The sequence below is a fragment of the Hyla sarda genome, chromosome 6 (assembly GCF_029499605.1).
Source record: "Hyla sarda isolate aHylSar1 chromosome 6, aHylSar1.hap1, whole genome shotgun sequence".
Taxonomy (NCBI): Eukaryota; Metazoa; Chordata; class Amphibia; order Anura; family Hylidae; genus Hyla; species Hyla sarda.
This window is the reverse complement of record NC_079194.1, coordinates 239,415,793-239,432,119: the sequence shown is the minus strand read 5'-3', so window position 1 is coordinate 239,432,119 and position 16,327 is coordinate 239,415,793. Positions and strand designations below refer to the sequence as shown.

The 16,327-nt window shown below is 46.5% G+C and overlaps 1 long non-coding RNA gene across 1 annotated transcript in view; it reads right to left on the bottom strand.

Moving 5' to 3' along the window:
* LOC130276833 (uncharacterized) overlaps nt 1–16,327 on the bottom strand; it is a 98,944-nt gene that overhangs the window by 11,246 nt on the left and 71,371 nt on the right. The gene's annotated exons all lie outside the window — the stretch shown is intronic.

Sequence of the window (16,327 nt, the reverse complement as noted above, 5' to 3'; positions counted from 1 at the left end):
CCCAAAGGATTTTTCTAGATGGAGTAACCTGGGCAATGTTCACACGTCTGGAATTTCCGGGTGGAATTCCACAGTGGAGCCAGAGATTCCGGAGCAGCAGAGTCCCATTGATTTCAATGGGATTCTGCTGCTCTGTGCACACGTCCTGAATTTCTGTCCAGTGATGTTTCTGGCACAGAAATTCTGTTTTCCGTTTTCTGCGGACACTGCACAGAATGCACAGCCATCTATGAGACGACACATTCCCATGCGGTTCTAGTGCCGGCATATTATGCTGGCGCCCGCACTCTAAGGAATATCTGCTTTTGTGCGGACATTCCGGACGTGTGAACATAGCCTTCCTCTTGTTTTACGAGAAGTGGCCATACATAACAGAGCATGATGCGAGTTCATAAAAGATATTGATGATTTTTTTGAATGTCTGTTTAGAGGAGACAAGCAGTGAATTACATTTTTATTTTGTCTCCATGTCTTGCCGGGCTGCTGGCAGGGTGGGGAGGCGTGCCTGTCAATTTACTTCTCAACTATGTTCCCTTAACAATTAGTGGAAGAGGCCTTGGAGATCTTCATCTGAGGAGGCTTTTCTTTGGAATTGTGTCAGAAACAGGCGTTGATTTGGCTCCGAAAACTATAAAGTTAAGTGTGTGAGACAGAAAGCCAGGGTGGGGGTGAAGGAGGTTGTCTGCCTTTTCTTTGGGACATTAAGCAACAATTTGCTAGAGATGGCTGTGCTTGCAACCCCCTCCAGGCAAGAGAAGAAGCTGCTCCCCCAACGCTTCCTTTCTCTGGCAGCCACCTAAGAAACAATAAACAGCGAGCCACTATATGCCTTAAAAGGCCGCACTGCAGGGACCAGGCTGTGCTTTCACATGAGAAGAATCTGGCCAAGCTGGGAGCAGGCTGCAGGGATCCTTATAAGGCTAAACTCCCAAACACACAAGAAGCACTGTTCAGCTAGGAAGAAGTGGGCTCTGATGAGCTTCACACTGCGCCACCTAGTGTTGGCACCATGAAACTACAACTCACTCTATATTTTACTGGCCGCTAGATTATTATTTTTTATATATTTTTTTGAAACCTTGTAATCTTATGTCTTGAATTATGTGATATCTATTCTTTATACATATATAGGTTAGAGAATTATTGAATTATGTGATATCTATTCTTTATACATATATAGGTTAGAGAATTCTTGAATTATGTGATATCTATTCTTTATACATATATAGGTTAGAGAATTTAACAATTTTTCCTATATTTTCAGTACTGTCATTGGGATTATATTACTTTACTTTGAGAAGACCACCCCCTTATCCAGTCCAGATTTTCTGTGAAAGATTTTCAGTTCCACATTTATAAGGCATTCTTTGAGAAGAGCACAACCCCCCTCAAAGGGGTTTCATTGTATAAGGTTTAACTTGATGTGGTTGTGACAAAAATGGCTACCATTACAGCATATGCACCCAGCTTTCAAAGGCCAGTGAAGTGCACATCTTCCCAGAGAGTGACAGCTCTTGTGGTAGTTAGAATTAAAGCCCTATTGGTTATCACCTAGCTAAACAGGGACATGACTACAGATGCAGTCACACTGGGGCCCGGGAGCCCGAGGGGGTCCAAATGGTCGCTTTATGAAGAGACCAGCACTGTTAAAGCTATACAGGTAGTAGGCCCTGTCAGGGGCGTAGCTAGAAACCACAGGGCCCCGGTGCAAAAATTTGCTCAGGGCCCCCCTATCACCTGATGACCCACTTCCCCAATCCCGGGCAACCCCTTACTCAAAGATATCAGTTACTACAGCACTGATGAGACACAGTCAGAGGAATACACAACAATATAAGGCTGGGTTCACACTACGTTTTCTCCCATACGGGAGCGCATACGGCAGGGGGGAGCTAAAACCTCGCGCTCTCGTATGCCTTCGTATGCGCTCCCGTATGTCATTCATTTCAATGAGCTGGCCGTAGTGAAACGTTCGGTCGGCTCATTTTTGCGCCGTATGCGCTTTTACAACCGGACCTAAAACCGTGGTTGACCACAGTTTTAGGTCCGGTTGTAAAAGCGCATACGGCGCAAAAATGAGCCGACCGGACCGAACATTTCACTCCGGCCGGCTCATTGAAATGAATGACATACGGGAGCGCATACGAAGGCATACGGGAGCGCGAGGTTTTAGCTCCCCCCTGCCGTATGCGCTCCCGTATGGGAGAAAACGTAGTGTGAACCCACCCTAAGTGACTAACAGGCAGGGCTGTACAGACAAAACATATGCCCAGGCATTTAAGAATAAGCAGCCAATTTTTCAACTGGGGGTCCAACTGCTGGGACCCCCACCTATCACCTTGGTTCCAGTTGCTCTCCAGCTGTTATAAAGCTATAACTCCCATCATGTCTGGAGAGCCTCAGGCATTATGGGAGTTGAAGTTTTGCTGTCACACACTGTATCCCCTGAATATAATACTGCAACACACTGTGCCCCTGAATACAATACTGCCACATGCTGTTCCCCTTGAATATAAAATTGCCACCTCCTGTTCCCCCTGAATAAAATATTGCCACCTACTGTTACCCCTGAATATAGCCCTGCCACATACAGTGCTCTCTGAATATAATCCTGCCACATACTGTGCTCTCTGAATATAATACTGCCACATACTGTTCCCTTTGAATACAATTCTGCCACACAATGTACTCTCTGAATATAATACTACCACACACCGTACCCTCTTAATATAACACTGCCACACGGTGCCCATGAACTTAATACTGCCACCCACTGTACCCATGAATATAATACTTCCACACACTGTGCCCCTGAATATAAACCCTCAAAAATAACCATGTTATACGCTGTACCCTCTGAATATAACCCTGCCACGCCTTCCTTCCAAATATAATAATCCCTCCATAATAATAATACTAATACTGTTACATACTGTTTCTTCTCAGTTTAGCTGAATCACACCTGTCCTCCTCCAGATCCCTCTGTCCTCCTCCTACCTCCTCTGTTCCAACCCCCCTTTCCTCCCAGACCCATAAGTCCTCCTACGTGCTCCTCTTCCCCCCATCTCCCTAGACCCTCCGCCACCCCCGCCCCTCCAACACACACACACACACACACACACACACATGCATAATACATACATATACATGCACATCATACACACACATACATTATACATAAACACATACACCTGCCGCCTCCAGATCTCCCAGCATAATACATTTCCACACATCATACATACATCTTGCTTACACACCTCTATCATTCATACACACACATCATTCATACATCATACATACAGAACATACACACACATCATTCATACATCATATATACAGTACATACACACACATCATTCATACATTATATATACAGTACATACACACATCATTCATACATCATACATACATACAGTATATGCACACACACATCATTCATACATCATACATACAGTACATACACACACATCATACATACACACACCACCCCCCCACATGCATAATACATACATACACACACATCATACACACACATCATACATAAACACATCATATACACCTCCAGATCCCCCTGCATAATACATCTCCACACATCATACATACATCCTTCTAGCTTACACACATCTCCACACATCATACATACATACACATCATTCATACGCCATACACACATCATACATACACCATACATACAGTACATACACACACATCCGACATACACCATACATACAGTACATACACACATCATACATACACACTCTGCCTCTGGACCCCAAATATAACCTCCCTCTCCGGACCCGAAATCAGCACGCACCCCCCCCCCCCCGCCCAGTCCCCCCTCCCCTCCGGACCCGAAATTAACACCAACCCCCACCCCCCCTCTCTGGACCCAAAATTAAGCCCCAGCAACCTGGCCACCCCTACTGCTCCACCAGACCCCAAATTAAGCCCCCTGCCGCTCCTCCAGACCCAAAATTTAATTAACGCCTCCTCACTCACCTGCGGCCGCCATGAAGTTCAGCGAGGAGACCTGCTGGTGATCCGGTCCCTCCTCTGCGCTCACTCCTAGGCCGTTGCTGCAGGCATTAGGAGCGTGTCTGCAGTGCCTGCGCTGCATACAGTGAGGGGAGGAGGAGGGTGTACGTCTCGGCAACATTATGGTGTTCTGAGGGGTTGTGGTTGAAGGGGAAGGGGGGGGGGTTTGAGACTAGCGCCACACCGGGCCTGGTACTGGCAGCGCCGCTGCCACAAGCCTCCCCTTCAGGCCCGGGACCTCGGCGGGGGATGGCAGGGGCGGGGGGGTTTGAGGCTAGCGTTGGGCCTGGTACTGGCAGCGCCCGCGCGACAAGCCTCCCCTTCAGGCCCGGGACCTCGGGCTGCGCCTTCAGGCCCGACCTGCGGCAACATTATGGTGTTCTGAGGGGTTGTGGTTGAAGGGGAAGGGGGGGGGGGTTTGAGACTAGCGCCACACCGGGCCTGGTACTGGCAGCGCCGCTGCCACAAGCCTCCCCTTCAGGCCCGGGACCTCGGCGGGGGATGGCAGGGGCGGGGGGGTTTGAGGCTAGCGTTGGGCCTGGTACTGGCAGCGCCCGCGCGACAAGCCTCCCCTTCAGGCCCGGGACCTCGGGCTGCGCCTTCAGGCCCGACCTGCGGCCATAGTATGGGATAGTGGCAGGGGGGCCCTGCGGGCCCCCTGTGGCAAGGGGCCCGGTCACAATGGCGACCTTTGCGACCTCTATAGCTACGCCACTGGGCCCTGTTACAAAAGTTAAATTGGGGCTCAGCAGCTTTACATCATGTCATGAGTAAAAGGCGGTTCTATAAATATACAAAAACTTGAGTTCCTTCTTTTTATGGCAAGAGGTTAGAGGATAGGGGATAAGTTTTAGATTGTGGGGGTCCAACCGCTGGGGCCCCCCATGATCTCCTGTATGGAGCCTCGGCTCTCCTCCACAGCGGCGCATCATGAACCCCACCCGAAGCGGGGGCTGCCACTCCCCCTCCATATAGCTCCATACAGGAGATAACAGGGGGCCCCAGCAGTCGCCCCCCCCCCCCACCCTGCGATCTAAAACTTATCCCCTATCCTGCAGATAGGGGATCAGTTTTTTCCCCTGCACTTCTCTATGTGTCTAGCACCTATTATTATTTTTTTTATTACACTTTTAATTTAGCTCACTAGTCTGAATTCCTCTCAAAGGGAGGGGGCGTGGCCTCACTGTGCAGGTCTCCACCCCCTCCCTCAGTATGCTGTCTGCTCACATCTCCTTTAGCATTAGCAAAACTACCAAAACTCCCAGCTTGTCCTCACTGACAGTAGCAGGACACAGGCTGACAGTGGGAGGATTTTCCTCCAGCCCTGCGCTCACAGCTGTCAATCAAGGAAGTGTGTCCATGACATTGGGGATGATGCATGGACACAGCAGGACTAGTATGTGTCCAAGCAGGCAGGGGGGCAGTTGTATGAAATACTGAAAATTTTCTAATGAAAGCAATTGCAAAACCCACCTGGGAGGATGCCAACTATACACCAATGGGGAATGAGAGAGCAGCTGAGGTGGAGATGGGCAGCAATATATGTCCCTTCCTGTTCCCAGAAGATTGGAATGGAAGGGTAAGACCAGAAAGAATGTAAAAGATAAACATGGAGGAATGATATGTGGTGTTACCAATAAGATAACCTGTATAAGGGAAATATGCACCATTTCTGAATAAAACATGGAGAAAAGATGTCTGGCAGCTATCTGTAATGCTGTCAAGATGTTGTTTTGTTATAATGTTGTCAAGTTTAGCCATACAGTTGTTTTTCCATCCTGAGTGGGCATATATTCAAGTCAATATTTAGGCATATATTCAAGTCAACCAGTGATAGTATGGGGTAATTTGCTTAGAGTAAAGTAGTCTCTAGGCCTTCAAGTTCAAACAGGATCATCCTAGTCCCTGTCTGTCATATGCTGTGTCACACATAGTTAAAGGCCTGTAGGTAATAGAAAGGATAAGGGCCCCCGATATCATGGTTTTATCTACCAGAAATTCCAACATATTCTACTGGTCTACTATCTATGAGGTAATTTGCCATATTAATAGTTTGGGTTTATGATAAGCCTTAAAGTTAGGGAGTAGAGAGGGTTAAGAGAAAGGTATTGTTTGTATCACGTCTGGGCAGGGAAGCAGTGCACACTATTCTCGCCCAGTTCCCCTATCCCTGTCTACTTACGTACCTGCCCTAGGTAGCGGGTCTGTAACCACGGTGATGGTCCCTACGTACAATAAGTGAGAGCAGTCCAGTCAGAATGATAAGCTATAATGCAGACGGAGGTGGGGACACAGAATGGAATAACTCAGACTAACAGAAAAATAACTAAACATACACACAATAAGTCGCTGTCCACAGTCCGAGTCGATGCTAAGAGGTTAATGATAAGCCAATTCACAAAGCCAGGAGAAGAGTCAGAGAGCGGAGCCAAAGGGTCAAAATGCCAGATATAACAGATACAATATAAATGCTAGCTAGGACTACACAGAGCTCTTTCGCAGGCAAGTATTGGGAGTAAACTGCCAGCTTATATAGGCCCAGACCAGGTGCTCACATCAAGGCCAGCTGACCAGACCAGACAATTGGGCGTAGCCCAAACCAAAACAAAATAGAGAGAGCTGCCAGAATCGTTTAACCCCATGGGTTCTGACAGTATGCTTTTTGTCCAGGCATTCCAGGTGGCGTATAATAGGTGGTTACCTTTAGTGGTCATGGAAGTGCTGTATGTGGGTAGTGCAAGAGGTTTACTAAGGAGATATCCTGTATCAATTGTTGGTCCAAGTATGTGTGCGTATACACTGAGGAGTGTGGTGTCCAGTCAGAGGGAATTCTACCATGAGGTGAGTCCTTCAACTTTCTTTAAGCGGTGCAATCTAGAATAAATTAGGAGATGGCAATGGAGCTGACAATATCCTAAGATCGGTGAAGATGACAACCTAGACAGGTTTGCTCTCTAATTCGGTAATCCAGGTCACTTGCCCTGGATTCATGGGCAAACAAGATTCCAGCTGTTAGTGTGGGCCGCAGAAAGCTTCGGGCTGGGGCCTACACCAGAAATGGTGACTGACCTCTGCCCCAGAATAGGTGTTGCCGTCTACACCAGAGTGGAGGATGAAGCAGGAGGTCCAGCTGCTGCTCTGCACGGGAGAGGTGGGGTGATTCTTTTTTGCTTTTATTATTTTAGTACAAAGAGAGGACTACCTGTCTACTGGTGGGGACACATCTGGTTACCTGTCTACTGGAGAACATACCTGGCTAATGAAGTAATTACCTGCTTACTGGGGGTGTATAGCTGGCTAATGGAGAAAATACCTTTCTATTGATGGACATAACTACCTTCTGGGGGGGACATAGCTGGCTAATGGAGAAACTACTTGCCTAATGAGGGCACTACCTGCCTACTGGGGAAACATACCTGCCTACTGGGGAACTACCCTCAAAATGGGGACATACCTGCCTACTGAGGAAAATCCTAGCTTAATGGGGAACATAACTACCTAACTAGGACATACCTGCCTTCTAAGGGAACTACCTACCTAATGGGAACATACTTAGGGGGAGATACCTACCTTTTGGGGAACCACCTGCCTAATGGTGAACATAACTACCTAATGGGGACATACCTGCCTTCTGGGGGAACAATCTGCTTAATAGGAAACAAAACTACATAACAGGGACATCCTTGCATAATGGGGGACCTACCTGGCTGATGGAAGAACTACCTTATGGAGAACACACCTGCTTACTGATGGAACTGCCTGCTCAATGGGGGGACATGCCTTCCTAATTCTGTGTATGTGTGTGTGTGCGTGTGTGTGTGTGTGTGTGTGTGGGGGGGGGGGGGGGCGGTGGATTGGTGGTTGATTACCAAACTGCTGTCGGGACATACCTATCTAATGGGGGACCCTCCCACCCACCTTTTTCTGTGCAGGGCACCAAATGAGGCAGTATTGCAGCCTAGGGGACTATAAATGGGAATATTGTGTGTAGGTAGGTAAGGTGGTGAAAAAAGTTTAAAGCCTTAGATGTTTGTCCTGCAGATGAGAGACAATGGCTAGAAGAAATCTTCATGGTGATCTGGACCAGTTGAAAATGAAAAGAAAAGGGAATGATCAGGCAAGACCTCACCAGGGAGTCATTAAGTGGTCTATAGAGCTGGTATATGTCTCTATATGGTCACTGTATGGAGGGGATATGATGGCAATGTGTACTTGTGTGCCAGTATTTGTTCCTTGTATAGTGGTACTATTGGTAATGTTTGTCTGTGTGTAGTGATTCTTATTTAGTATGGTGGTAAGACAGTATTCATTATAAAGTGGTAATGTTGACTTTGGTATGCAGGAATTGGTCAATAAAAGGATGATGGTAATCTCTCTCTCTCTCTCTCTCTCTCTCTCTCTCTCTCTCTCTCTCTCTATATATATATATGCTGTTAATATTTCTCCCTGCATACTGGTATTATTAGTAATTTTTGTAACTAGACAGATGCAAGAATGAAAATAGTCACGGCACTCACATATCAGTTCCAATGGTGCTTGCAGCTTGTTTCTTCCATATCAAAGGACATTCGACCACTTACATTGAGAGAGAGGAACAAATGGGACAACGTCCTTTTTGGAGCGTCCCGCTGTTTCTACTGGACCAGTCTCCTAAAGTTATTAATAATTTTGGTCTCAATATACTGGATTTGGTCAGTGACACAATGATAGTAATATGTATGGTGATAATATTTGTCCCTTGTATACTAGTATTATTGGTTATTGATCCTTATTTAGAGGTATACGATAATATTGTATATGTGTCCCATTATTTTTCCATTTAGGTTAAGCCAATGCTGAATTTATCTTAGGGTCCATTCACATCACGATGCAGGGATACAGCAGCCAGATCTGGCAGAAATTTTTTGAAAACCGACTGCTATCCCCACCGGACCTGTGCCACTCATTCATTTCAATAAGCCGGATGAAGCTATTTTTGGATTGTATCAGTTTTTGTTGCAGTAGACCACGGCTTACAGTCCAGCAACAAAAACTGTATCCCAGAATCGTGATGTGAATGCAGCCTTAAAGGGTAGCTCCCACCATCCTATATATATATATTTTTCTGTCCCTGTCTATTGCACATCTATCCCTAACACCCTCTATGCATTTCATTTTTTTTTTTACTATATTAAAAATTACTTTTTGTCTGCCTGGTAGCGTGCTCACTACCAGGCAGACTTCCCCAGCAGGCACCACGTCACTGATGCCTGCTGGGGCCGACTTCCACCCTTAGTTCATCTACACAGGGTGCCTCCAGCTGTTTCACCACTACAACTCCCAGCTTGCCCTGACATCTTTTGTCTGTCAGGGCATGCTGGGAGTTGTAGTAGTGAAACAGCTGGAGGCACCCTGTGTAGATGAACTATAAGTTAGTGCCATGCGGCGCTACCCTGTTCCCTCCGTCACACCCCTCCCCCTTTCTGAAACCCGGAACCCCGCTCTCCTCCAACCTCCGTTATAACCACCAACTCCCCTAAACAAACTCATAAATTAATAAATAAACATACTTAGTGATACTGCAGAGTCCGGCAGCAGGCATGCAGGAGCAGCGGCGGCGACGACATGTGCGGGAGGAGTGGCCTCCCAGCCAGTGGCTGGGGAGCCAATGTGCTCGCTCCCGCCTGTCTGATTGACAGGCAGGGAGTGAGCCCAGTGTAAATGAATTAGGATCGATTGCCCGTCCGCAATCGGTCCGAATTCAGGCGTGACGTCACGCTGTGCTGCAGCTGGCCACTAGGAGGGAGACACCTAGTGGCCGGTTTTCAAATGTAAAATTCACCCTGAAAATGAAAAAAATAAATAATGAAAATATATTACAGATATGTTGTAGTACATAAGTACTACAACATATCAAAAAGTTGGTGACAGTGCCCATTTAAGCTTAGGGTATAATATCTATAAATGCAGCATTGTTTTTTTTATTCTGTGTAATCTATTTAACCTTAAATGTGGTCTGTCAATCATAGATCATGACTATGTAGCCAACACAAAACTTGCGCATTCCCAATAACATTTCCATACGTTTTACTTGTAATTTCAATAACATTGAAGCATACAGTCCATAGATTTCAAGTATGTTGCTGCTTTTACTCATTGGATGATTTAAAGAGGTTACCCACTCAAAATGCATCAACACCATTTTATGGGGAATCATCCTTTAGAGCCCATTGCACACAGGGATTATTGGCAGAACAGGCCAATATTGCCCCATGCAATAGGCCCTAAAATCAATTGACGAAAGAGCTAACACTTGTTCCATATCGGCCTGTGCAGGAGCTGCGCTGCTTGCTTCATAGACTATATGAAATGGCTGCTATCAGCAGCCATGCACTTTAAGTCAATGACAGAGAACAGCCCTTAAGCGCTGCAATCACTGTCCCCCCTAACCGATCTGGACCCCTCCAACATGTGGGGGTCAATTCCGTTTCTTTTCCATCTTAAAGGGGAATTCCAGGATTTTTTTATTTGACTATGCTACAGGGGCTGTAAAGTTAGTGTAGTTCATAATATAGTGTCTGTACCTGTGTGTGACGGTTTTCTCACAATTCTTCTGTGATTTTCATCCCAATATTTATTTTTACCAGCATACAAAATGACTGTTGTCTCGGATTTTTCCCAGCTTGCAATGCGGCCGAGACCTGACTCACTAGTCAGCTGATGACAGGGAGCCTGTCTGCTTCAATGGGTGGAGCGATCGCTTGGTGGGAGAGAGATAAATCTGCAACTAATGCAACAGCTGTAGGCACCCTGATTGAAAAACACAGGTCTGTTGAATGGATGCAGTGGGATGATGTGTGGGAGGGAGGAAAATGGAATTATGGGATTTGTAGTCAAAAAAAGAAAAGTCAAAAAGGAAATACCAGTTCACAAAAAGCTAGCCACAGTATTATGGTAATATTCACAACATAGCCATTTAGCCCCAAGACAAGAGCAGATCCTTCCTAACCATGTCCATTACTGTCTGCCAGGTACATACTAAAATCACCTTCTGGTAGATAACCCCTTTAAGGTCCTCTTACCTGCTCTCTGTGGATCCTGCTCTGTGCGTCTGCTGATAGAACTGGCATATATATATATATATATATATATATATATATGTATATATATATTTATTTATTTGTTTACATATATTTATACATAGGGGCCCTTTCTCTAGTTTGTCTTGTACAGCAGAGAAACTAAACTTACCCCTGAATTTAGTCACCCACTACCCTTAGTTGTGCAATGTATTGAAAAGGAATCCCTTATTTTTTTAGTTGCTAAAGAATATGAAGGACTATCTCAGGTCTGTGATTGTTCCAAATGAACCTGTGAAATTAGTTATTTATGTCCTAATGTCCTTGGGACAATGGATTAATGGTAAAGACTGTAGGATATAAAGACATTTTGAAGACAGAACCAACTGTTACGATTCGGCAGGCTGGATGTGGATCCTCTGTGTCAGCGAGGGATTGGCGTGGACCGTGTCGGTGGACCGGTTCTAAGTTGCTACTGGTATTCACCAGAGCCCGCCGCAAAGCGGGATGGTCTTGCTGCGGCGGTAGCAACCAGGTCGTATCCACCGGCAACGGCTCAACCTCGCTGACTGCTGAGAAGGCGTGGGACAGAAGGACTAGGCAGAGGCAAGGTCAGAAGTAGCAGAAGGTCGGGGCAGGCGGCAAGGTTCGTAGTCAAATAGGAATAGCAGAAGGTCTGGAACACAGGCTTTGGACAACACTAAACGCTTTCACTGGCACAAGGCAACAAGATCCGGCATGGAAGTGCAGGGGAAGTGAGGTAATATGGACAGGGAGCAGGTGGAAGCTAATTAGGCTGATTGGGCCAGGCACCAATCACTCGTGCACTGGCCCTTTAAATCTTAGAGAGCTGGCGCGCGCGCCCTAAGGAGCGGAGCCGCGCGCGCCAGGACGTGACAGCCAGGGACTGGGACGGATAAGTGACTTGGGATGCGATTCGCGAGCGGGCGCGTCCCGCTATGCGAATCGCATCCCCGCCGGCAATGTCAATGCAGCGCTCCCGGTCAGCAGGTCTGACCGGGGCGCTGCAGAGAGAGAGACGCCGCGAGCGCTTCGGGGAGGAGCAGGGACCCGGAGCGCTCGGCGTAACACCAACTTCAACAAATTTCCAAAAGTGTAAAATGTTCTAATAGGAGAAACTGTGACTTTAGATATTATTTTTTGTTATTTAAACTCTCAGATAGGGGATTGAGTGTTTCAATGGAAATCACAGGCCACAGCCCATGATGGTTTAGTTGGGCCTTTCAACAACGATGTCTCAGATTTAATAATGTTGATTGGGAACCATAAGACCATAGATCAGACATCTAAGCATGTTTAGAAGTTAGAGATAAATAAAAGTATGTAAATTCACTGATGCAGATAGCTTGAGCTTCCAGTTGTAATTTCCTGATATATGTGAAAGTACAGGTGCCGTATCAGGAGATCAATGGATACATTTAAAAAAGTGACAGCAGGAATCACCCCTGTGTTGTACCTCACTGGATGGCAATGATGTGGGAAATTTGTTCTTACCTGAAATTTCCATTTCTTGTAGTCCGTAGGCGGCACAATGGGGTTAAAAGGATTTTCCTGTCCCGGAATAGAAGAAACATACAGCAATACATGCAGGATGCAAGTATCCAATTAAATAATTAACATAATTAATTCCCTCATCCACAGCTGGACCCTACGTATAAAACCCCCCCACAAACCAAACACACATGTATAGTATGCAGCAGTGATAATTTATTTCTGGGTGGGAAAGTTTGTGCCGCCTACGGACTACAGGAAATGGAAATTTCAGGTAAGAACAAATTTCCCACTTCCTGGTCGTCCTACGGCGGCACAATGGGATTTGCCAAGCAGTGCAAAAGAAAAAATAGGGATTACTGGTTGCCAGCTGCCTGGATTACGCTTGCGCCAAAGGCTGACCCCTCAGAGGCAGAGATGTCAAACCGATAATGCTTTATAAAGGTGGTTGGAGAGGACCAAGTTGCTGCACGGCATATCTGGTCCATTGATACATGATATTTTTCTGCCCATGATGTCGCCGTTGAGCGGGTAGAGTGAGCTCTGAGAGAGAGTGGAGACGTGGATCCGTCCAGCTCATAGCAGTGACTGATTGTATCCCTGATCCATCTTGCAAGGGAAGATTTGCTCGCTTTTCCTCCTTTTCTTGCTCCTTGAAATAGCACAAAGAAAGCTTCTGATGTTCTGAAAGATGCTGTTCTTTCCAAATATGAGAGCACCGAACTTCTGATATCCAATAGATGAAGATTATTCTGCTCATCATTGAGGACCGGCAGCACCAATTCTTGGTTAAGGTTCTGTGCAGAAGGAACTTTAGGGAGAAACCCTGGCATAGTTCTGAATATAACTGCATTGGGCAGTATCCTGAGGTAAGGTTCCTTACAGGACAATGCCTGTAATTCCCCAATACGTCTGGCAGATGAAATTGCGACCAAGAAGAGCGTCTTAAGAGAAAGCCACTATAGAGATGTAGATTCTAGCGGCTCAAACGGATCCCCACGCAGCCTTCTCAGTACTAGAGGCAGGTCCCAAGATGGTAAGGGATGAGAGTAAGGTGGACGTAGTCTTCTTAAGGCCTTGAAAAATCTTGTAACCACCGACGATCTTGAAAATAGACCATTCAGGTGAGCATTAACGGCCGTCGCTTGGACTTTCAGGGTATTGGGTTTGAGTCCCTTATCAAACCCCTCTTGCAGGAAGAGCAGCAAAGAAGGCGTGAGTTACGGATCTTTGTTCTTCCTCGAACACCAGCTTGCGTAGAGACGCCATATGCGGGCATAAACTTTCATAGTAGATGGTTTCCTGGAGGCCAAGAGCGTATCCACCACACCTTCCGCAAACCCTTGGTTGTTTAGGTTCTGGCGTTCAAGTTCCAGGCTGTCAAGTTCAAGCTGCCTGGATCTGGATGAAACAGACCTGCTTGCAGAAGGAGATCTCTCGTTACTGGCAGTTTGAAGAAGTCTCCTTTCGATGCTTCCCACACGAGTTGAAACCAAGCCTGGCGTGGCCAAAATGGAAGGATGACAATGGCCCGGGCTTGGTTGTCCACAATCTTCCTCAACATTCTGGGAACCAGTGGCAATGGGGGAAAGGCATACACAAACTTCTTCCTCCAGGACATCGTCAGACCGTCTATTGCCAGCGGGTGACCTGCTTGGGAGAGAGAACAAAACCTGGGGAGCTTCTCCCAGTTCGCAAACACATCTATGTGAGGGAGACCCCATTTGTCTGAAATTATCTTGAAGACCTTCGGGTTGAGCTCCCATCCCCCTGGCAGGATTTTCTCCCTGCTCAGCCAATCCGCTGTGACGTTTAGTGAGCCCTTGATGTGGGTCGCTGAGATGGACTGCACATTGTTTTCTGCCCAAGCCATTATGCTGGTGCATAATTTCTGGAGAGACTTGGTCCTCGTCCCACCTTGTTTGCTCACGTAGAAAACAGCTGGTAAGTTGTCCGAGAGGACTTGTACGTGCTGGTTGAGAAACAAATCCTTGAGATGAATCAGAGCTAGACTGATAGCCTTTAGTTCCCTGTAATTGGAGGACATCCTCGCCATTTCTGGGGACCACATTTTCTGGACCCATGATTCCCCTACATGGGCACCCCAACCGGAGCCTGAGGCATCCGTAGTGAGGACTTCTGGTTGGGGATACCGTAGGGACTTGCCTTGCTGAAATCTGGTTGGTTCCAGCCACCACATCAGATCTCTATTCACCTTTCCCGGAATGGGAATTGGAGAGTCCAGATCGTCTTGCTTCTTGTTCCAGAGCGACAGTATGTGAGCTTGTAGCGTTATGATGTGAGCTTTTGCCCATGGCACTGCCTCTATAGCGGATGTTAAAAGGCCCAGAATCTTCATAGCAAGACGAATAGTGCAGGTCTCCACTCTGAGAAAAAACTGGAGGTTCTGAATGATGTTGCTTTTCCTTTCTTCTGATAGAAAGATACTCATGTGGGAGGAGTCTATCACAAAGCCGAGATATGAGATTGTCCTTGTTGGTGACAAGCGGGATTTTTTGAAGTTTATCAAAAACCTGTGGTCCTGTAGTACTTTTATAGCCACTTGGAGATGCTGGGTCAGCAGATGTCGAGAGCTCGCTTTGAACAACCAGTCGTCCAGATACGGTGTTATGTGAATGCCTAGTAGTCTTAGATGAGCCACCAATACGACCACTACCTTTGTAAACACCCTCGGTGCAGATGTTATGCCGAATGGGATACACGTAAATTGGTAGTGATGAATCGTCCGATGATGCGTTATGGCCACTCGAGGAAATCTTCTGTGGGCTGGCTGAACTGGGATGTGTAGGTAGGCATACTGTAAGTCCAGGGATGCCATGAAATCCCCTTCTGTGATGTCTAACACTGCTGATTTTATGGATTCCATTTTGAATTTTCTTTTGATGAAAAAACGGTTTAGAAGCGAATGGTCTACTACCAGCCTCCAGTCTCCTCCTGACTTCGGCACAGCAAATACTGGAGAGTCCAGGGATGCCATGAAATCCCCTTCTGTAAGTCCAGGGATGCCATGAAATCCCCTTCTGTGATGTCTAACACTGCTGATTTTATGGATTCCATTTTGAATTTTCTTTTGATGAAAAAACGGTTTAGAAGCGAATGGTCTACTACCAGCCTCCAGTCTCCTCCTGACTTCGGCACAGCAAATACTGGAGAGTCTGAAACTTCTGAAACTTCTTCCAGCGCATGTTTCTGGAGAAAGAGATTAATCAGATCCGAAACTACCGCTGAGGCTCTGTTGGTTATGAATCTGTCTGTTGGTATGCTTCTCAACTCGAGAGAGTAACCTCTTCTTATCGTATCCGAGACCCAAGCATCCGTAGAGGTTTTTGACCAAATATTTGCAAAAGCTTGGAGTCTTGCTCCTACCGGCAACCCCGGGAGCATGGCGTCATTTGTCCTTTCCTTTGGCAGGAAATGGCTTTTTCTTAAAGGTGGAGGGGTCCTGCTTCTTCCTGTATTGACGCCTTGAGTCCTGACGAAAATTACCTAATTTTCTGAACAGGCTTCTGTAACGGGTGGTACCATATTTACCCGGCGTTTTCCAGCGAAAAGGGAAGCTTTCACCTTCATCCTTACTGAGGGCACTGAGGATTCCCTTCAACTGAGGTCCAAACATAGATGAGGGGTGAAAAGGCAGAGACACAAAATTATTCTTAGATGGAATATCACCCCTCCAATTCTTGATCCATAAGGGTCTCCTG